Source organism: Pseudophryne corroboree, unplaced genomic scaffold (assembly GCF_028390025.1).
Source record: "Pseudophryne corroboree isolate aPseCor3 unplaced genomic scaffold, aPseCor3.hap2 scaffold_490, whole genome shotgun sequence".
In the NCBI taxonomy this organism is placed as follows: domain Eukaryota; kingdom Metazoa; phylum Chordata; class Amphibia; order Anura; family Myobatrachidae; genus Pseudophryne; species Pseudophryne corroboree.
In genome coordinates, this window is record NW_026970098.1 from 170,944 (window position 1) to 193,323 (window position 22,380).

General features: G+C 37.0%; 1 non-coding gene and 1 pseudogene across 1 annotated transcript; one reads left to right on the plus strand and one right to left on the minus strand.

Annotated features, from left to right (window-relative positions):
• The first annotated feature begins 18,392 nt into the window (after positions 1-18,392).
• LOC135029559 (U1 spliceosomal RNA) lies at positions 18,393-18,555 on the plus strand. The gene has a single exon (XR_010225681.1). It is a non-coding gene; the product is annotated as a U1 spliceosomal RNA (small nuclear RNA).
• An 837-nt stretch (positions 18,556-19,392) lies between these two features.
• LOC135029625 (U1 spliceosomal RNA) lies at positions 19,393-19,571 on the minus strand (annotated as a pseudogene).
• Positions 19,572-22,380: the final 2,809 nt, after the last annotated feature.

Here is a 22,380-nt window from a genome sequence, read left to right on the forward strand (position 1 = left end):
CCACTGCTAAATTGTGCTTCCTAGCTGTTTTTTTATAAAATCACTTAATCAAATCTAACTCTGATTACATCAGAGAAGGCCAGGTACCCTACACTATAAGAGGGGGTTTGCAATTTTGACTTGTCTACTTAAATATCACCAAAATCTGATCACAAGGTCAATTACGTCCCTGGGTGGGATTGAACCACCAACCTTTTGATTAATAGCTGAACACACTAACCGATTGCGCCACAGAGACACTTTGCAAAAAGAATATACTGACAAAGACTAATAAGCATTCATCTAGAACGTTTCCTAGAAAAACTTTAAAAAGTCAATAATCTGGAGAGTTTTTGTAAGATGTTTCTTCCAGCAACCAATGAAGAAACACATTGGTACTTTCGCATGATGAGTGAGTGCTTCAGGATCTCTTGCACTTACATGTGCAGCAGAGTACTGCAATGGAAGCATGCTGGGCCCATAACCCAGAGGTAGGCAGATTGAAACTATCCTTTGCTATATGCATTTTTTTTTTGTTCATTAAAGTAATCCAAAACTGGGATTGATATTTTAGCTTTTATTTTTACTTAAAGTACAATAACTTTTACCATTTTAATTTGTTTTAATAGTATATTGACAGTATTGTTTTCTTTCAAAAATCCACTTAATTTTCTTTACCCTATTATTAAAATGGTAATTGACAAAAACAAACTACATTGTCACCAGAAGAGCAATACAAAATGTACAAGTGATATATTAAAATCATCTTTCCAGCTTGAATTTCAATGATGCATTGGGGCAATGATTTTCTGAGAAACATCTTTACCCTTAAATAAAGATTTTCTTAATTCCTTACCTGTGTGCTAATTAGATATCACCTTGTTTTCACATTAAACAGACTTCCACATGAGAAAGCAGCAAGGATGCAGTGGCGTTAATGTTTCCTGGTGTCAACCTGTATTATTTCAGTAGATATTGAAATGAGGATGCATCTTGCTGCCTTTCCAATGAAGCAAGTTTAATTTAGTAATAGGTGAAAAACCATCCCTACAAATATGTTAATCAGATACTTGGCTTTGTGGACACTTTTCAGAGAACAAATTAGTTAGCATAAAAATAAAGCCAGAAAATGAAGAGCTGTTTAATCACTCAATTGGATTTTTCTGCCAGCATATTTCTTTTTCTCTGCAACCCACTGCTAAATTGTGCTTCCTAGCTGTTTTTATAAAATCACTGAATCAAATCTAACTCTGATTACATCAGAGAAGGCCAGGTACCCTACACCATAACAGGGGGTTTGAAATTTTGACTTGTCTGCTTAAAGATCACCAAAATCTGATAACAAGGTCAATTAAGTCCCTGGGTGGGATTGAACCACCAACCTTTTGGTTAATAGCCTTACACACTAACTGATTGCGCCACAGCGACACTTTGCAAAAGTACTTACTGACAAAGGCTAATAAGCATTCATCTAGAACGATTCCTAGAAACATTTCAAAAAGTCAATAATGTGGAGAGTTTTTGTAAGATGTTTCTTCCATCAACCAATGAAGAAACACATTGGTACTTTCCCATGATGAGTGAGTGCTTCAGGATCTCTTGCACTTACATGTGCAGCAGAGTACTGTAATGGAAGCATGCTGGGTCCATAACCCAGAGGTAGGCAGATTGAAACTATCCTCTGCTATATGCATTTTTTTTTGTTCATTAAAGTAATCCAAAACTGGGATTGATATTTTAGCTTTTATTTTTACTTAAAGTACAATAACTTTTACCATTTTAATTTGTTTTAATAGTATATTGACAGTATTGTTTTCTTTCAAAAATCCACTTAATTTTCTTTACCCGATTATTAAAATGGTAATTGACAAAAACAAACTACATTGTCACCAGAAGAGCAATACAAAATGTACAAGTGATATATTAAAATCATCTTTCCAGCTTGAATTTCAATGATGCATTGGGGCAACGATTTTGTGAGAAACATCTTCACCCTTAAATAAAGATTTTCTTAATTCCTTACCTGTGTGCTAATTAGATATCACCTTGTTTTCACATTAAACAGACTTCCACATGAGAAAGCAGCAAGGATGCAGTGGCGTTAATGTTTCCTGGTGTCAACCTGTATTATTTCAGTAGATATTGAAATGAGGATGCATCTTGCTGCCTTTCCAATGAAGCAAGTTTAATTTAGTAATAGGTGAAAAACCATCCCTACAAAGGTGTTAATCAGAGACTTGGCTTTGTGGACACTTTTCAGAGAACAAATTTGTTAGCATAAAAATAAAGCCAGAAAATGAAGAGCTGTTTAATCACTCAATTGGATTTTTTTGATAGCATATTTCTTTTTCTCTGCAACCCACTGCTAAATTGTGCTTCCTAGCTGTTTTTATAAAATCACTGAATCAAATCTAACTCTGATTACATCAGAGAAGGCCAGGTACCCTACACCATAACAGGGGTTTTCGAAATTTTGACTTGTCTACTTAAAGATCAACAAAATCTGATAACAAGGTCAATTATGTCCCTGGGTGGGATTGAACCACCAACCTTTTGGTTAATAGCTGTACACACTAACTGATTGCGCCACAGCGACACTTTGCAAAAGTACATACTGACAAAGGCTAATAAGCATTCATCTAGAACGTTTCCTATAAAAACTTTAAATAGTCAATAATCTGGAGAGTTTTTGTAAGATGTTTCTTCCATCAACCAATGAAGAAACACATTGGTACTTTCCCATGATGAGTGAGTGCTTCAGGATCTCTTGCACTTACATGTGCAGCAGAGTACTGTTATGAAAGCATGCTGGGTCCATAACCCAGAGGTAGGCAGATTGAAACTATCCTCTGCTATATGCATTTTTTTTTTTGTTAATTAAAGTAATCCAAAACTGGGATTGATATTTTTGCTCTTTTATTTTTACTTAAAGTACAATAACTTTTACCATTTTAATTTGTTTTAATAGTATATTGACAGTATTGTTTTCTTTCAAAAATCCAATTACTTTTCTTTACCCGATTATTAAAATGGTAATTGACAAAAACAAACTACATTGTCACCAGAAGAGCAATACAAAATGTACAAGTGATATATTAAAATCATCTTTCCAGCTTGAATTTCAATGATGCATTGGGGCAACGATTTTGTGAGAAACATCTTCACCCTTAAATAAAGATTTTCTTAATTCCTTACCTGTGTGCTAATTAGATATCACTTTGTTTTCACATTAAACAGACTTCCACATGAGAAAACAGCAAAGATGCAGTGGCGTTAATGTTTCCTGGTGTCAACCTGTATTATTTCCGTAGATATTGAAATGAGGATGCATCTTGCTGCCTTTCCAATGAAGCAAGTTTAATTTAGTAATAGGTGAAAAACCATCCCTACAAAGATGTTAATCAGATACTTGGCTTTGTGGACACTTTTCAGAGAACAAATTTGTTATCATAAAAATAAAGCCAGAAAATGAAGAGCTGTTTAATCACTCAATTGGATTTTTCTGCCAGCATTTTTCTTTTTCTCTGCAACCCACTGCTAAATTGTGCTTCCTAGCTGTTTTTTTTATAAAATCACTTAATCAAATCTAACTCTGATTACATCAGAGAAGGCCAGGTACCCTACACCATAAGAGGGGTTTTGCAATTTTGACTTGTCTACTTAAATATTACCAAAATCTGATCACAAGGTCAATTACGTCCCTGGGTGGGATTGAACCACCAACCTTCTGATTAATAGCTGAACACACTAACCGATTGCGCCACAGAGACACTTTGCAAAAAATACATACTGACAAAGACTAATAAGCATTCATCTAGAACGTTTCCTAGAAAAACTTTAAAAAGTCAATAATCTGGAGAGTTTTTGTAAGATGTTTCTTCCAGCAACCAATGAAGAAACACATTGGTACTTTCGCATGATGAGTGAGTGCTTCAGGATCTCTTGCACTTACATGTGCAGCAGCGTACTGCACTGGAAGCATGCTGGGCCCATAACCCAGAGGTAGGCAGATTGAAACTATCCTTTGCTATATGCATTTTTTTTTTGTTCATTAAAGTAATCCAAAACTGGGATTGATATTTTAGCTTTAATTTTTACTTAAAGTACAATAACTTTTACCATTTTAATTTGTTTTAATAGTATATTGACAGTATTGTTTTCTTTCAAAAATCCAATTAATTTTCTTTACCCGATTTTTAAAATGGTAATTGACAAAAACAAACTACATTGTCACCAGAAGAGCAATACAAAATGTACAAGTGATATATTAAAATCATCTTTCCAGCTTGAATTTCAATGATGCATTGGGGCAACGATTTTGTGAGAAACATCTTCACCCTTAAATAAAGATTTTCTTAATTCCTTACCTGTGTGCTAATTAGATATCACCTTGTTTTCACATTAAACAGACTTCCACATGAGAAAACAGCAAAGATGCAGTGGCGTTAATGTTTCCTGGTGTCAACCTGTATTGTTTCCGTAGATATTGAAATGAGGATGCATCTTGCTGCCTTTCCAATGAAGCAAGTTTAATTTAGTAATAGGTGAAAAACCATCCCTACAAAAATGTTAATCAGATACTTGGCTTTGTGGACACTTTTCAGAGAACAAATTTGTTATCATAAAAATAAAGCCAGAAAATGAAGAGCTGTTTAATCACTCAATTGGATTTTTCTGCCAGCATTTTTCTTTTTCTCTGCAACCCACTGCTAAATTGTGCTTCCTAGCTGTTTTTTTTATAAAATCACTTAATCAAATCTAACTCTGATTACATCAGAGAAGGCCAGGTACCCTACACCATAAGAGGGGGTTTGCAATTTTGACTTGTCTACTTAAATATCACCAAAATCTGATCACAAGGTCAATTATGTCCCTGGGTGGGATTGAACCACCAACTTTTTGATTAATAGCTGAACACACTAACCAAATGCGCCACAGAGACACTTTGCAAAAAGTACATACTGACAAAGACTAATAAGCATTCATCTAGAACGTTTCCTAAAAAAACTTTAAAAAGTCAATAATCTGGAGAGTTTTTGTAAGATGTTTCTTCCAGCAACCAACGAAGAAACACATTGGTACTTTCGCATGATGAGTGAGTGCTTCAGGATCTCTTGCACTTACATGTGCAGCAGAGTACTGCAATGGAAGCATGCTGGGCCCATAACCCAGAGGTAGGCAGATTGAAACCATCCTTTGCTATATGCATTTTTTTTTGTTCATTAAAGTAATCCAAAACTGGGATTGATATTTTAGCTTTTATTTTTACTTAAAGTACAATAACTTTTACCATTTTAATTTGTTTTAATAGTATATTGACAGTATTGTTTTCTTTCAAAAATCCAATTAATTTTCTTTACCCGATTATTAAAATGGTAATTGACAAAAACAAACTACATTGTCACCAGAAGAGCAATACAAAATGTACAAGTGATACATTAAAATCATCTTTCCAGCTTGAATTTCAATGATGCATTGGGGCAACGATTATGTGAGAAACATCTTCACCCTTAAATAAAGATTTTCTTAATTCCTTACCTGTGTGCTAATTAGATATCACCTTGTTTTCACATTAAACAGACTTCCACATGAGAAAGCAGCAAGGATGCAGTGGCGTTAATGTTTCCTGGTGTCAACCTGTATTATTTCAGTAGATATTGAAATGAGGATGCATCTTGCTGCCTTTCCAATGAAGCAAGTTTAATTTAGTAATAGATGAAAAACCATCCCTACAAATATGTTAATCAGATACTTGGCTTTGTGGACACTTTTCAGAGAACAAATTAGTTAGCATAAAAATAAAGCCAGAAAATGAAGAGCTGTTTAATCACTCAATTGGATTTTTCTGCCAGCATATTTCTTTTTCTCTGCAACCCACTGCTAAATTGTGCTTCCTAGCTGTTTTTATAAAATCACTGAATCAAATCTAACTACATCAGAGAAGGCCAGGTACCCTACACCATAACAGGGGGTTTGAAATTTTGACTTGTCTACTTAAAGATCACCAAAATCTGATAACAAGGTCAATTAAGTCCCTGGGTGGGATTGAACCACCAACCTTTTGGTTAATAGCCTTACACACTAACTGATTGCGCCACAGCGACACTTTGCAAAAGTCAATACTGACAAAGGCTAATAAGCATTCATCTAGAACGATTCCTAGAAACATTTTAAAAAGTCAATAATGTGGAGAGTTTTTGTAAGATGTTTCTTCCATCAACCAATGAAGAAACACATTGGTACTTTCCCATGATGAGTGAGTGCTTCAGGATCTTTTGCACTTACATGTGCAGCAGAGTACTGTAATGGAAGCATGCTGGGTCCATAACCCAGAGGTAGGCAGATTGAAACTATCCTCTGCTATATGCATTTTTTTTTTGTTAATTAACGTAATCCAAAACTGGGATTGATATTTTTGCTCTTTTATTTTTACTTAAAGTACAATAACTTTTACCATTTTAATTTGTTTTAATAGTATATTGACAGTATTGTTTTCTTTCAAAAATCCACTTAATTTTCTTTACCCGATTATTAAAATGGTAATTGACAAAAACAAACTACATTGTCACCAGAAGAGCAATACAAAATGTACAAGTGATATATTAAAATCATCTTTCCAGCTTGAATTTCAATGATGCATTGGGGCAACGATTTTGTGAGAAACATCTTCACCCTTAAATAAAGATTTTCTTAATTCCTTACCTGTGTGCTAATTAGATATCACCTTGTTTTCACATTAAACAGACTTCCACATGAGAAAACAGTAAAGATGCAGTGGCGTTAATGTTTCCTGGTGTCAACCTGTATTATTTCCGTAGATATTGAAATGAGGATGCATCTTGCTGCCTTTCCAATGAAGCAAGTTTAATTTAGTAATAGGTGAAAAACCATCCCTACAAAGATGTTAATCAGATACTTGGCTTTGTGGACACTTTTCAGAGAACAAATTTGTTATCATAAAAATAAAGCCAGAAAATGAAGAGCTGTTTAATCACTCAATTGGATTTTTCTGCCAGCATTATTCTTTTTCTCTGCAACCCACTGCTAAATTGTGCTTCCTAGCTGTTTTTTTATAAAATCACTTAATCAAATCTAACTCTGATTACATCAGAGAAGGCCAGGTACCCTACACCATAACAGGGGGTTTGCAATTTTGACTTGTCTACTTAAATATCACCAAAATCTGATCACAAGGTCAATTATGTCCCTGGGAGGGATTGAACCACCAACCTTTTGATTAATAGCTGAACACACTAACCGATTGCGCCACAGAGACACTTTGCAAAAAGTACATACTGACAAAGACTAATAAGCATTCATCTAGAACGTTTCCTAGAAAAACTTTAAAAAATCAATAATCTGGAGAGTTTTTGTAAGATGTTTCTTCCAGCAACCAATGAAGAAACACATTGGTACTTTCGCATGATGAGTGAGTGCTTCAGGATCTCTTGCACTTACATGTGCAGCAGAGTACTGCAATGAAAGCATGCTGGGCCCATAACCCAGAGGTAGGCAGATTGAAACTATCCTTTGCTATATGCATTTTTTTTTTTGTTCATTAAAGTAATCCAAAACTGGGATTGATATTTTAGCTTTTATTTTTACTTAAAGTACAATAACTTTTACCATTTTAATTTGTTTTAATAGTATATTGACAGTATTGTTTTCTTTCAAAAATCCACTTAATTTTCTTTACCCTATTATTAAAATGGTAATTGACAAAAACAAACTACATTGTCACCAGAAGAGCAATACAAAATGTACAAGTGATATATTAAAATCATCTTTCCAGCTTGAATTTCAATGATGCATTGGGGCAACGATTTTGTGAGAAACATCTTCACCCTTAAATAAAGATTTTCTTAATTCCTTACCTGTGTGCTAATTAGATATCACCTTGTTTTCACATTAAACAGACTTCCACATGAGAAAGCAGCAAGGATGCAGTGGCGTTAATGTTTCCTGGTGTCAACCTGTATTATTTCAGTAGATATTGAAATGAGGATGCATCTTGCTGCCTTTCCAATGAAGCAAGTTTAATTTAGTAATAGGTGAAAAACCATCCCTACAAATATGTTAATCAGATACTTGGCTTTGTGGACACTTTTCAGAGAACAAATTAGTTAGCATAAAAATAAAGCCAGAAAATGAAGAGCTGTTTAATCACTCAATTGGATTTTTCTGCCAGCATATTTCTTTTTCTCTGCAACCCACTGCTAAATTGTGCTTCCTAGCTGTTTTTATAAAATCACTGAATCAAATCTAACTCTGATTACATCAGAGAAGGCCAGGTACCCTACACCATAACAGGGGGTTTGAAATTTTGACTTGTCTACTTAAAGATCACCAAAATCTGATAACAAGATCAATTAAGTCCCTGGGTGGGATTGAACCACCAACTTTTTGGTTAATAGCCTTACACACTAACTGATTGCGCCACAGTGACACTTTGCAAAAGTACTTACTGACAAAGGCTAATAAGCATTCATCTAGAACGATTCCTAGAAACATTTTAAAAAGTCAATAATGTGGAGAGTTTTTGTAAGATGTTTCTTCCATCAACCAATGAAGAAACACATTGGTACTTTCCCATGATGAGTGAGTGCTTCAGGATCTCTTGCACTTACATGTGCAGCAGAGTACTGTAATGGAAGCATGCTGGGTCCATAACCCAGAGGTAGGCAGATTGAAACTATCCTCTGCTATATGCATTTTTTTTTGTTAATTAAAGTAATCCAAAACTGGGATTGATATTTTTGCTCTTTTATTTTTACTTAAAGTACATTAACTTTTACCATTTTAATTTGTTTTAATAGTATATTGACAGTATTGTTTTCTTTCAAAAATCCAATTAATTTTCTTTACCCGATTATTAAAATGGTAATTGACAAAAGCAAACTACATTGTCACCAGAAGAGCAATACAAAATGTACAAGTGATATATTAAAATCATCTTTCCAGCTTGAATTTCAATGATGCATTGGGGCAACGATTTTGTGAGAAACATCTTCACCCTTAAATAAAGATTTTCTTAATTCCTTACCTGTGTGCTAATTAGATATCACCTTGTTTTCACATTAAACAGACTTCCACATGAGAAAGCAGCAAGGATGCAGTGGCGTTAATGTTTCCTGGTGTCAACCTGTATTATTTCAGTAGATATTGAAATGAGGATACATCTTGCTGCCTTTCCAATGAAGCAAGTTTAATTTAGTAATAGGTGAAAAACCATCCCTACAAAGATGTTAATTAGATACTTGGCTTTGTGGACACTTTTCAGAGAACAAATTTGTTAGCATAAAAATAAAGCCAGAAAATGAAGAGCTGTTTAATCACTCAATTGGATTTTTTTGCCAGCATATTTCTTTTTCTCTGCAACCCACTGCTAAATTGTGCTTCCTAGCTGTTTTTATAAAATCACTGAATCAAATCTAACTCTGATTACATCAGAGAAGGCCAGGTACCCTACACCATAACAGGGGTTTTCGAAATTTTGACTTGTCTACTTAAAGATCAACAAAATCTGATAACAAGGTCAATTACGTCCCTGGGTGGGATTGAACCACCAACCTTTTGGTTAATAGCCGTACACACTAACTGATTGCGCCACAGCGACACTTTGCAAAAGTACTTACTGACAAAGGCTAATAAGCATTCATCTAGAATGTTTCCTAGAAAAACTTTAAAAAGTCAATAATCTGGAGAGTTTTTGTAAGATGTTTCTTCCATCAACCAACGAAGAAACACATTGGTACTTTCCCATGATGAGTGAGTGCTTCAGGATCTCTTGCACTTACATGTGCAGCAGAGTACTGCATTGGAAACATGCTGGGCCCATAACCCAGAGGTAGGCAGAATGAAACTATCCTCTGCTATATGCATTTTTTATTGTTAATTAAAGTAATCCAAAACTGGGATTGATATTTTTGCTCTTTTATTTTTACTTAAAGTACAATAACTTTTACCATTTTAATTTGTTTTAATAGTATATTGACAGTATTGTTTTCTTTCAAAAATCCACTTAATTTTCTTTACCCTATTATTATAATGGTAATTGACAAAAACAAACTACATTGTCACCAGAAGAGCAATACAAAATGTACAAGTGATATATTAAAATCATCTTTCCAGCTTGAATTTCAATGATGCATTGGGGCAACGATTTTGTGAGAAACATCTTCACCCTTAAATAAAGATTTTCTTAATTCCTTACCTGTGTGCTAATTAGATATCACCTTGTTTTCACATTAAACAGACTTCCACATGAGAAAACAGCAAAGATGCAGTGGCGTTAATGTTTCCTGGTGTCAACCTGTATTATTTCCGTAGATATTGAAATGAGGATGCATCTTGCTGCCTTACCAATGAAGCAAGTTTAATTTAGTAATAGGTTAAAAACCATCCCTACAAAGATGTTAATCAGACACTTGGCTTTGTGGACACTTTTCAGAGAACAAATTAGTTAGCATAAAAATAAAGCCAGAAAATGAAGAGCTGTTTAATCACTCAATTGGATTTTTCTGCCAGCATATTTCTTTTTCTCTGCAACCCACTGCTAAATTGTGCTTCCTAGCTGTTTTTTTATAAAATCACTTAATCAAATCTAACTCTGATTACATCAGAGAAGGCCAGGTACCCTACACCATAAGAGGGGGTTTGAAATTTTGACTTGTCTACTTAAAGATCACCAAAATCTGATAACAAGGTCAATTACATCCCTGGGTGGTATTGAACCACCAACCCTTTGATTAATAACCAAACACACTAACCGATTGCGCCACAGAGACACTTTGCAAACTTACATACTGACAAAGGCTAATAAGCATTCATCTAGAACGTTTCCTAGAAAAACTTTAAAAAGTCAATAATCTGGAGAGTTTTTGTAAGATGTTTCTTCCATCAACCAACGAAGAAACACATTGGTACTTTCCCATGATGAGTGAGTGCTTCAGGATCTCTTGCACTTACATGTGCAGCAGAGTACTGCATTGGAAACATGCTGGGCCCATAACCCAGAGGTAGGCAGATTGAAACTATCCTCTGCTATATGAATTTTTTATTGTTAATTAAAGTAATCCAAAACTGGGATTGATATTTTTGCTCTTTTATTTTTACTTAAAGTACAATAACTTTTACCATTTTAATTTGTTTTAATAGTATATTGACAGTATTGTTTTCTTTCAAAAATCCACTTAATTTTCTTTACCCTATTATTATAATGGTAATTGACAAAAACAAACTACATTGTCACCAGAAGAGCAATACAAAATGTACAAGTGATATATTAAAATCATCTTTCCAGCTTGAATTTCAATGATGCATTGGGGCAACGATTTTGTGAGAAACACCTTCACCCTTAAATAAAGATTTTCTTAATTCCTTACCTGTGTGCTAATTAGATATCACCTTGTTTTCACATTAAACAGACTTCCACATGCGAAAGCAGCAAGGATGCAGTGGCGTTAATGTTTCCTGGTGTCAACCTGTATTATTTCAGTAGACATTGAAATGAGGATGCATCTTGCTGCCTTTCCAATGAAGCAAGTTTAATTTAGTAATAGGTGAAAAACCATCCCTACAAAGATGTTAATCAGAGACTTGGCTTTGTGGACACTTTTCAGAGAACAAATTTGTTAGCATAAAAATAAAGCCAGAAAATGAAGAGCTGTTTAATCACTCAATTGGATTTTTTGCCAGCATATTTCTTTTTCTCTGCAACTCACTGCTAAATTGTGCTTCCTAGCTGTTTTTATAAAATCACTAAATCAAATCTAACTCTGATTACATCAGAGAAGGCCAGGTACCCTACACCATAACAGGGGGTTTGAAATTTTGACTTGTCTACTTAAAGATCATCAAAATCTGATAACAAGGTCAATTAAGTCCCTGGGTGGGATTGAACCACCAACCTTTTGGTTAATAGCCTCACACACTAACTGATTGCGCCACAGCGACACTTTGCAAAAGTACTTACTGACAAAGACTAATACGCATTCATCTAGAACGATTCCTAGAAACATTTTAAAAAGTCAATAATGTGGAGAGTTTTTGTAAGATGTTTCTTCCATCAACCAATGAAGAAACACATTGGTACTTTCCCATGATGAGTGAGTGCTTCAGGATCTCTTGCACTTACATGTGCAGCAGAGTACTGTAATGGAAGCATGCTGGGTCCATAACCCAGAGGTAGGCAGATTGAAACTATCCTCTGCTATATGCATTTTTTTTGTTAATTAAAGTAATCCAAAACTGGGATTGATATTTTTGCTCTTTTATTTTTACTTAAAGTACAATAACTTTTACCATTTTAATTTGTTTTAATAGTATATTGACAGTATTGTTTTCTTTCAAAAATCCAATTAATTTTCTTTACCCGATTATTAAAATGGTAATTGACAAAAGCAAACTACATTGTCACCAGAAGAGCAATACAAAATGTACAAGTGATATATTAAAATCATCTTTCCAGCTTGAATTTCAATGATGCATTGGGGCAACGATTTTGTGAGAAAAATCTTCACCCTTAAATAAAGATTTTCTTAATTCCTTACCTGTGTGCTAATTAGATATCACCTTGTTTTCACATTAAACAGACTTCCACATGAGAAAGCAGCAAGGATGCAGTGGCGTTAATGTTTCCTGGTGTCAACCTGTATTATTTCAGTAGATATTGAAATGAGGATGCATCTTGCTGCCTTTCCAATGAAGCAAGTTTAATTTAGTAATAGGTGAAAAACCATCCCTACAAAGATGTTAATCAGATACTTGGCTTTGTGGACACTTTTCAGAGAACAAATTTGTTAGCATAAAAATAAAGCCAGAAAATGAAGAGCTGTTTAATCACTCAATTGGATTTTTTTGCCAGCATATTTCTTTTTCTCTGCAACCCACTGCTAAATTGTGCTTCCTAGCTGTTTTTATAAAATCACTGAATCAAATCTAACTCTGATTACATCAGAGAAGGCCAGGTACCCTACACCATAACAGGGGTTTTCGAAATTTTGACTTGTCTACTTAAAGATCAACAAAATCTGATAACAAGGTCAATTACGTCCCTGGGTGGGATTGAACCACCAACCTTTTGGTTAATAGCCGTACACACTAACTGATTGCGCCACAGCGACACTTTGCAAAAGTACTTACTGACAAAGGCTAATAAGCATTCATCTAGAATGTTTCCTAGAAAAACTTTAAAAAGTCAATAATCTGGAGAGTTTTTGTAAGATGTTTCTTCCATCAACCAACGAAGAAACACATTGGTACTTTCCCATGATGAGTGAGTGCTTCAGGATCTCTTGCACTTACATGTGCAGCAGAGTACTGCATTGGAAACATGCTGGGCCCATAACCCAGAGGTAGGCAGAATGAAACTATCCTCTGCTATATGCATTTTTTATTGTTAATTAAAGTAATCCAAAACTGGGATTGATATTTTTGCTCTTTTATTTTTACTTAAAGTACAATAACTTTTACCATTTTAATTTGTTTTAATAGTATATTGACAGTATTGTTTTCTTTCAAAAATCCACTTAATTTTCTTTACCCTATTATTATAATGGTAATTGACAAAAACAAACTACATTGTCACCAGAAGAGCAATACAAAATGTACAAGTGATATATTAAAATCATCTTTCCAGCTTGAATTTCAATGATGCATTGGGGCAACGATTTTGTGAGAAACATCTTCACCCTTAAATAAAGATTTTCTTAATTCCTTACCTGTGTGCTAATTAGATATCACCTTGTTTTCACATTAAACAGACTTCCACATGAGAAAACAGCAAAGATGCAGTGGCGTTAATGTTTCCTGGTGTCAACCTGTATTATTTCAGTAGACATTGAAATGAGGATGCATCTTGCTGCCTTTCCAATGAAGCAAGTTTAATTTAGTAATAGGTGAAAAACCATCCCTACAAAGATGTTAATCAGAGACTTGGCTTTGTGGACACTTTTCAGAGAACAAATTTGTTAGCATAAAAATAAAGCCAGAAAATGAAGAGCTGTTTAATCACTCAATTGGATTTTTTTGCCAGCATATTTCTTTTTCTCTGCAACCCACTGCTAAATTGTGCTTCCTAGCTGTTTTTATAAAATCACTGAATCAAATCTAACTCTGATTACATCAGAGAAGGCCAGGTACCCTACACCATAACAGGGGTTTTCGAAATTTTGACTTGTCTACTTAAAGATCAACAAAATCTGATAACAAGGTCAATTATGTCCCTGGGTGGGGTTGAACCACCAACCTTTTGGTTAATAGCCATACACACTAACTGATTGAGCCACAGCGACACTTTGCAAAAGTACTTACTGACAAAGGCTAATAAGCATTCATCTAGAACGTTTCCTATAAAAACTTTAAATAGTCAATAATCTGGAGAGTTTTTGTAAGATGTTTCTTCCATCAACCAATGAAGAAACACATTGGTACTTTCCCATGATGAGTGAGTGCTTCAGGATCTCTTGCACTTACATGTGCAGCAGAGTACTGTAATGGAAGCATGCTGGGTCCATAACCCAGAGGTAGGCAGATTGAAACTAGCCTCTGCTATATGCATTTTTTTTGTTAATTAAAGTAATCCAAAACTGGGATTGATATTTGTGCTCTTTTATTTTTACTTAAAGTACAATAACTTTTACCATTTTAATTTGTTTTAATAGTATATTGACAGTATTGTTTTCTTTCAAAAATCCAATTAATTTTCTTTACCCGATTATTAAAATGGTAATTGACAAAAACAAACTACATTGTCACCAGAAGAGCAATACAAAATGTACAAGTGATATATTAAAATCATCTTTCCAGCTTGAATTTCAATGATGCATTGGGGCAACGATTTTGTGAGAAACATCTTCACCCTTAAATAAAGATTTTCTTAATTCCTTACCTGTGTGCTAATTAGATATCACCTTGTTTTCACATTAAACAGACTTCCACATGAGAAAACAGCAAAGATGCAGTGGCGTTAATGTTTCCTGGTGTCAACCTGTATTATTTCCGTAGATATTGAAATGAGGATGCATCTTGCTGCCTTTCCAATGAAGCAAGTTTAATTTAGTAATAGGTGAAAAACCATCCCTACAAAGATGTTAATCAGACACTTGGCTTTGTGGACACTTTTCAGAGAACAAATTAGTTAGCATAAAAATAAAGCCAGAAAATGAAGAGCAGTTTAATCACTCAATTGGATTTTTCTGCCAGCATATTTCTTTTTCTCTGCAACCCACTGCTAAATTGTGCTTCCTAGCTGTTTTTTTATAAAATCACTTAATCAAATCTAACTCTGATTACATCAGAGAAGGCCAGGTACCCTACACCATAAGAGGGGGTTTGAAATTTTGACTAGTCTACTTAAAGATCACCAAAATCTGATAACAAGGTCAATTACATCCCTGGGTGGGATTGAACCACCAACCCTTTGATGAATAACCAAACACACTAACCGATTGCGCCACAGAGACACTTTGCAAACTTACATACTGACAAAGGCTAATAAGCATTCATCTAGAACGTTTCCTAGAAAAACTTTAAAAAGTCAATAATCTGGAGAGTTTTTGTAAGATGTTTCTTCCATCAACCAACGAAGAAACACATTGGTACTTTCCCATGATGAGTGAGTGCTTCAGGATCTCTTGCACTTACATGTGCAGCAGAGTACTGCATTGGAAACATGCTGGGCCCATAACCCAGAGGTAGGCAGATTGAAACTATCCTCTGCTATATGCATTTTTTATTGTTAATTAAAGTAATCCAAAACTGGGATTGATATTTTTGCTCTTTTATTTTTACTTTAAAGTACAATAACTTTTACCATTTTAATTTGTTTTAATAGTATATTGACAGTATTGTTTTCTTTCAAAAATCCACTTAATTTTCTTTACCCTATTTTTATAATGGTAATTGACAAAAACAAACTACATTGTCACCAGAAGAGCAATACAAAATGTACAAGTGATATATTAAAATCATCTTTCCAGCTTGAATTTCAATGATGCATTGGGGCAACGATTTTGTGAGAAACATCTTCACCCTTAAATAAAGATTTTCTTAATTCCTTACCTGTGTGCTAATTAGATATCACCTTGTTTTCACATTAAACAGACTTCCACATGCGAAAGCAGCAAGGATGCAGTGGCGTTAATGTTTCCTGGTGTCAACCTGTATTATTTCAGTAGACATTGAAATGAGGATGCATCTTGCTGCCTTTCCAATGAAGCAAGTTTAATTTAGTAATAGGTGAAAAACCATCCCTACAAAGGTGTTAATCAGAGACTTGGCTTTGTGGACACTTTTCAGAGAACAAATTTGTTAGCATAAAAATAAAGCCAGAAAATGAAGAGCTGTTTAATCACTCAATTGGATTTTTTTGCCAGCATATTTCTTTTTCTCTGCAACTCACTGCTAAATTGTGCTTCCTAGCTGTTTTTATAAAATCACTGAATCAAATCTAACTCTGATTACATCAGAGAAGGCCAGGTACCCTACACCATAACAGGGGGTTTGAAATTTTGACTTGTCTACTTAAAGATCACCAAAATCTGATAACAAGGTCAATTACGTCCCTGGGTGGGATTGAACCACCAACCTTTTGGTTAATAACCATACACACAGACTGATTGCGCCACAGCGACACTTTGCAAAAGTACATACTGACAAATGCTAATAAGCATTCATCTAGAACGTTTCCTAGAAACATTTTAAAAAGTCAATAATGTGGAGAGTTTTTGTAAGATGTTTCTTCCATCAACCAATGAAGAAACACATTGGAACTTTCCCATGATAAGTGAGTGCTTCAGGACCTCTTGCACTTACATGTGCAGCAGAGTACTGTAATGGAAGCATGCTGGGTCCATAACCCAGAGGTAGGCAGATTGAAACTATCCTCTGCTATATGCATTTTTTTTTGTTAATTAAAGTAATCCAAAACTGGGATTGATATTTTTGCTCTTTTATTTTTACTTAAAGTACAATAACTTTTACCATTTTAATTTGTTTTAATAGTATATTGACAGTATTGTTTTCTTTCAAAAATCCAATTAATTTTCTTTACCCGATTATTAAAATGGTAATTGACAAAAACAAACTACATTGTCACCAGAAGAGCAATACAAAATGTACAAGTGATATATTAAAATCATCTTTCCAGCTTGAATTTCAATGATGCATTGGGGCAACGATTTTGTGAGAAACATCTTCACCTTTAAATAAAGATTTTCTTAATTCCTTACCTGTGTGCTAATTAGATATCACCTTGTTTTCACATTAAACAGACTTCCACATGAGAAAGCAGCAAGGATGCAGTGGCGTTAATGTTTCCTGGTGTCAACCTGTATTATTTCAGTAGATATTGAAATGAGGATGCATCTTGCTGCCTTTCCAATGAAGCAAGTTTAATTTAGTAATAGGTGAAAAACCATCCAAGAGCTGTTTAATCACTCAATTGGATTTTTTTGCCAGCATATTTCTTTTTCTCTGCAACCCACTGCTAAATTGTGCTTCCTAGCTGTTTTTATAAAATCACTGAATCAAATCTAACTCTGATTACATCAGAGAAGTCTAAATACCTAACACCATAACAGGGGGTTTGAAATTTTGACTTGTCTACTTAAAGATCACCAAAATCTGATAACAAAGTCAATTACATCCCTGTGTGGGATTGAACCACCAACCTTTTGGTTAATAGCCATACACACTAACTGATTGCGCCACAGCGACACTTTGCAAAATTACATACTGACAAAGGCTAATAAACAATCATCTAGAACGTTTCCTAGAAAAACTTTAAAAAGTCAATAATCTGGAGTGTTTTTGTAAGATGTTTCTGCCATCAACCAATGAAGAAACACATTGGTACTTTCCCATGATGAGTGAGTGCTTCAGGATCTCTTGCACTTACATGTGCAGCAGAGTACTGCAATGGAAGCATGCTGGGCCCATAACCCAGAGGTAGAAAGATTGAAACTATCCTCTGCTATATGCATTTTTTTTGTTAATTAAAGTAATCCAAAACTGGGATTGATATTTTTGCTCTTTTATTTTTACTTAAAGTACAATAACTTTTACCATTTTAATTTGTTTTAATAGTATATTGACAGTATTGTTTTCTTTCAAAAATTCACTTAATTTTCTTTTCTGTGTGCTAATTAGATATCACCTTGTTTTCACATTAAATAGACTTCCACATGAGAAAGCAGCAAGGATGCAGTGGCGTTAATGTTTCCTGGTGGTAGTGGGGTACTGTGTTTGTGCTTTCCTCTGGTCAGCTCTGGTAAAAGTCAGATTTCTTTGTCTCAGATCTTCCTCTAGCCTTGTTCTTCTTTCGAGAGTTCCCTTGTGCTGCCTCAGTTGGATCTCCTTCACTTGACAGGGGGGTACCCGAGCAGCGACCCTCCCCAGCACTAGCCCAACTCCTACTTACCTGCCAGGTGAGATACTATGATCAGGAAGGTGCTTCTCCCAGGGAAAGGCTCACCCATTGCACTCTGGGTGTGCTGCTCCTGCGATTTCCCCAAATGTGGGAAACTTGACTGCATAATTTGTGTTTCCCCTGGTCGGCTCTCGTATAATTCAGATCTCTTTGTCTCAGGTCTCTCTCCAGCCTAGTTTGCTGTCTGTTTCCACTTCTCTTTTCTTAAACCGCTCCCTTCTATGCCCTTGTGCACCTTAATTAAATCTAACTCTGATTACGTCAGAGAAGGCCAGGTACCCTACACCATAAGAGGGGGTTTGAAATTTTGACTTGTCTACTTAAAGATCACCAAAATCTGATCACAAGGTCAATTACATCACTGGGTGGGAACCTTTTGGTTAATAGCCCATGTAAGTGCAAGAGATCCTGAAGCACTCACTCATCATGGGAATGTACCAATGTGTTTCTTACAAAAATTCTCCAGATTATTGACTTTTTAAAGTTTTTCTAGGAAACGTTCTAGATGAATGCTTATTAGCCTTTGTCAGTATCCCACCTAGGGACGTAATTGACCTCGTTATCAGATTTTGGTGATCTTTAAGTAGACAAGTAAAAATTTCAAACCACCTCTTATGGTGTAGGGTACCTGGCCTTCTCTGATGTAATCAGAGTTAGATTTGATTAAGTGATTTTATAAAAAAAACAGCCACGAAGCACAATTTTGCAGTGGGTTGCAGAGAAAAAGAAATATGCTGGCAGAAAAATCCAATTGAGTGATTAAACAGCTCTTCATTTTCTGGCTTTATTTTTATGCTAACAAATTTGTGCTCTGAAAAGTGTCCACAAAGCCAAGTATCTGATTAACACCTTTGTAGGGATGGTTTTTCACCTATTATTAAATTAAACTTGCTTCATTGGAAAGGCAGCAAGTGATGTCATCCAAGCAGTGGGTCAAAGTTGGCTTCAAACCTCGTCTGCTTATGAAAAGAGAAAAGGGGTATGCAGGGCATGGCGGCCTTTTGCGGTGCTTGGATGACCCCTAGTTCGCATTAAATAATGCAGTCGAGTTTCCCACATTTGGGGAAATCACAGGGGTCAGCATACCCAGAATGCAATGAATGAACCGCACCCTGGGAGAACAGTCTTCATGACCATGGTATCTCCTATGCAAAATAAGTATGATTTGGGATAGGGCTGGGGAGGGCCGCTGCTCAGGCACATCTCTGTCAAGTAAAGGAGATTCAACTGAGGCAGCACAAGGGAACTCTCATCTGGGGACAACAACTGCAGGGAGAACACATATTTTCAGATGAACATGGGAGGGCAGAAGGCTGCCTAATACTGAAGCACCCCCAAACAACAAACCAAATGCAACAACTAGTGCAAGCATTCCTGGGGGAAGGCCTGCAGCAGATGGATTTGCATATGGCGATGTCATCCAAGCAGTGGGTCAAAGTTGGCTTCAACCCTCGTCTGCATATGAAAAGAGAAAAGGGGCATGCAGGGCATGGCGGCCTTTTGCGGCACTTGGATGACCCCTAGTTTGCATTAAACACCTCCACCCTCCGTCGGTGTGGGGCTCATGTTGGCTATGCCCCAGCCCCTGAAGCATTCAAGCTGATTTCTTGCAGCAGCTGGGCACTGTAACAGCTCCAGAGCTGCTCTGTAAGGCAAGTAAAAGGGTGTGGGCCCTGCAGCACTACCTGTAGTTCGCATTGTGCGAGACCCCTAGTTCGCATTAAACACCCCCACCCTCCTTCGGTGTGGGGCTCATGTTGGCCATGCCCCAGCCCCTGAAGCATTCACGCTGATTTCTTGCAGCAGCTGGGCACTGTAACAGCTCAAGAGCTGCTCTGTAAGGCAAGTAAAAGGGTGTGGGCCCTGCAGCACTACCTGTAGTTTGCATTGTGCATTGGAAGGCACAAAGTAAGCAGACGGGAGGAGAAGTCAGGATAGTGCACAAGGGTATAGACGGGAGGGGCTCAAGAAAAAAGAAGTGGAAACAGACAGCAAACTAAGCTTCCAATGCACAATGCAAACTACAGGTAGTGCTGCAGGGCCCACACCCTTTTACTTGCCTTACAGAGCAGCTCTGGAGCTGTTTAATCACTCAATTGGATTTTTCTGCCAGCATAATTTTTCTCTTACGTCCTAGAGGATGCTGGGGACTCCGTAAGGACCATGGGGGATAGACGGGCTCCGCAGGAGACATGGGCACTTAAAGAAAGACTTTAGATCTGGGTGTGCACTGGCTCCTCCCTCTATGCCCCTCCTCCAGACCTCAGTTTACTACTGTGCCCAGAGGAGACTGGGTGCTTTTCAGGGAGCTCTCCTGAGTTTCCTGACAGAAAGTATATTTGTTAGATTTTTTTATTTTCAGGGAGCCTGCTGGCAACAGACTCCCTGCATCGAGGGGCGGAGGGGAGAGATGCACACCTACTTCTGTGAGTTGATAGGCTCTGCTTCTTAGGCTACTGTACAGCATTAGCTCCAGAGGGATCGGTACGCAGGTCTCACCCTCGCCGTCCGTCCCAGAGCCGCGCCGCCGTCCCCCTCGCAGAGCCGGAAGATAGAAGCCGGGTGAGTATGAGAAGAAAAGAAGACTTCAGAGGCGGCGGAAGACTTCATGATCTTCACTGAGGTAACGCACAGCAGTAAAGCTGTGCTCCATTGCTCCCATACACCTCACACACGGCAGTCAGTGTAAGGGTGAAGGGCTCAGGGGGGACGCCCTGGGCAGCAATATAGACCTCTCTTTGGCAAAATAAATATATATGCAGCTAGGCACTGTATATATATATATAAGAGCCCCCGCCATTTTTTTACTATATTTGAGCGGGACAGAAGCCCGTCGCTGAGGGGGTGGGGCTTCTCCCTCAGCACTCACCAGCACCATTTTCTCCACAGCACCGCTGAGGGGAAGCTCCACGGACTCTCCCCTGCTTATACCACGGTAGAAAGAGGGTCTTAAAGAAGAGGGGGGCACATAATTAGGCGCATATATATATGGAAATACAGCGCTACTGGGTAAACATAAAATTATTGTGTTTTTTTCCTGGGTCATATAGCGCTGGGGTGTGTGCTGGCATACTCTCTCTCTGTGTCTCTCCAAAGGGCCTTGTTGGGGAACTGTCCTCAGATAAGAGGATTCCCTGAGTGTATGGTGTGTCGGTACACGTGTGTCGACATGTCTGAGGTAGAAGGCTCTCCTAGAGAGGAGCAGGAGCAAATTAATGTGGTGTCTCCATCGACAACGCCGACACCTGACTGAATGGATATGTGAAATGTTTTAAGTGCTAATGTAAACTTATTACACAAGAGATTAGACAAAGCTGAAGCTAGGGAACAGTCAGGGAGTCAACCCATGCCTGTCCCTATGTCGCAGGGACCTTCGGGGTCTCAAAAGCGCCCACTATCCCAAATAGTTGACACAGATACCGACACGGATTCTGACTCCAGTGTCGACTACGATGATGCAAAGTTACAGCCAAAATTGGCTAAATGTATTCGATATATGATTATTGCAATAAAAGATGTTTTGCACATCACAGAGTCCCCTGTCCCTGACACGAGGGTACACATCTATAAGGGAAAGAAACCTGAGATAACCTTTCCCCCCTCACATGAGTTGAACGAATTATGTGAAAAAGCTTGGGAATCTCCAGACAAAAAGCTGCAGATTCCCAAAAGGATTCTTATGGCGTATCCTTTCCCGCCAATGGACAGGATACGGTGGGAATCCTCCCCTAGGGTGGATAAAGCATTGACACGCTTATCCAAAAAGGTAGCGCTGCCATCCCAGGATACGGCTACCATCAGGGACCATGCTGACCGCAAGCAGGAGGTTACCCTAAAGTCCATTTACACACATTCTGGTACCTTACTCAGACCGGCAATTGCGTCGGCCGGGGTTGTAGCGCGGTGGCAGCATGGACAGATACCTTATCAGCAGAGATTGAGACCCTAGATAAGGATGCTATGTTATTGAC